Here is a 2,500-nt window from a genome sequence, read left to right on the forward strand (position 1 = left end):
AACTATGATGATGATAGTAATCATAACAACAAAGATATAAGATTAAAGGATATTTGCAATAATAATGATTACAACAACAATAATAGTAATAAAAACTGTAGTAAAAAATGATGATGATAATAATAGTGATAATAACGATTATAATAATAATGATAGCAATAATGATAATAACAACAATGATGATATGAATAATGGTAATATTGATAACAAAAAAGCTATTTTGTTATCGTTGTTATCATTATATAGTAATAATAATGGCATTACTGCTACAGATTGTAATGATAATAATAGCAATGCCAATATTGATAAGAACTATTGTAATAATGAGGATGAAAATTATAATGACATTGATTATAGCAATAATAATGCTAATGCTAATGATAATAATAGTAGTAGTAATAATATTCTATTAACAATAATAACGATGATAATAATGATAATGATAACAAAAAGGACAATGACAATGATGATGATAATGATAGTAATGCTAATGAGATTGTCATGTCACTGTCATTAACATTATTATCATCTTTACTATTATCATTATCATTATCATCCTCAGTATTATCATTATCAATAATGCTATACAATGATAATAACAATTATAATAATAATAATTATAATTTGCAATGATATAGAAATAATGATGATAAAATTAATGATAGCAATAACAATAATAATTATAAAAATATAATAACATAATGATAATGATGATTATGCAAATAACGATGATAATGATGATTATGCAAATAACGATGATAATGATGATTATGCAAATAACGATGATAATGATGATTATGCAAATAACGATGATAATGATGATTATGCAAATAACGATGATAATGATGATTATGCAAATAACGATGATAATGATGATTATGCAAATAACGATGATAATGATGATTATGCAAATAACGATGATAATGATAGCATTTATAATGATAACAACAATAATAATAACAATAATGGTGATAATGATAATGATAGTAGCACTAATGACAGTAATGACAATAATGATAACAAAAATAATAACTATGAATATAAATGATGATAATGATAATAACAATAACGATGAAAAAGATAATAACAGTAATAATAATAATAATTAAACAACAATGATTATAAAAAACAAAATCAATTCATTGTCATTATTATGATCCTCATTACTATCATCATTATCATTCTGATAATCAATGTCACTGTTGTTAATGTTATAAATAATGATAACAACCATAATGAAAACAAATTAAAAAAATGATAACAGTAAAATAGTAACATTTATATTATTATTTTCATCACTTTTATTATCATCGTCTTCATCATTATCACTAATCTTATTACAATTTTTATTTCAATTATCATCATTACTCTCATTATCAATACTATTATTGATATCATTATTATCATTATTATTTTAATAATCATTATCATCACACTCGTTATATTCATCATCATCATCATCATCATCATCATCATTATTATTATTATTATTATTATTATTATTATTATTATTATTATTATTATTATTATCATTATCATTATTATCATTCTTATTATCATTATTATTATTATTATTATTATTATTATTATTATTATTATTATTATTATTATTATTACTATTATTACTATTATTACTATCATTATTATTATAATTATTATTATTATTATTATTATTATTATTATTATTATTATTATTATCATTAATATCATTATCATCATTATCATTATTATAACTATTATCATTATTGTTATTATCATCATTATCATTATTATCTTTATTGCAATCATTATCATTGCCATTATTTTTATAATTATCATTATCCCCATTATTGTTATCAGTATTGCTCTCAATGTCATTACTGTTTTACTTACTTTTTCTTTCGACTACTATCAATAATCTTGATTAATAATAATGATAATGATGATAGTAATAAAAAAAGATAAATATAATATTAGTAAGGTAATAATAATGATGATAATTAGTTTCGATAATTATAATATTAATGATAACATTACAGATAATATTGATAATAATAATGATGACTAAAAACAAAGAATTATGATGATAACGATGATAAAAAAGAAACACAATGAAAATAATAACAAATAATGATAATAATGATAATGATAATATTGATATTAATGATGATGATAAGAATAGTAATAATAATAACGATAATAATGATAATAATCATAGGATAAATATTAATGATTATGATAATGATAACGATGATTTTCAATGTTTTCATTGTTATTATCATTATCATAATCATTATGATCATAATAATATTGATGATGATTATTACATTCATCATCATTCTTATCAATATTACTATAATATAATCTCATCTTTTCCATTTATAATTAACATCATCATCATTATCATTACCACCATCTTCATAATCAATATTAATATCAACAATGATATCTTATATCATTATCATTATTACCATATCTATTGTTATTATCATCATCATGTTTTTTAATATCATGATGAATA

This window comes from Penaeus japonicus, unplaced genomic scaffold, assembly GCF_977035675.1.
Source record: "Penaeus japonicus unplaced genomic scaffold, GWHDUDI00000001_assembly GWHDUDI00000013, whole genome shotgun sequence".
NCBI classification, from domain to species: Eukaryota; Metazoa; Arthropoda; class Malacostraca; order Decapoda; family Penaeidae; genus Penaeus; species Penaeus japonicus.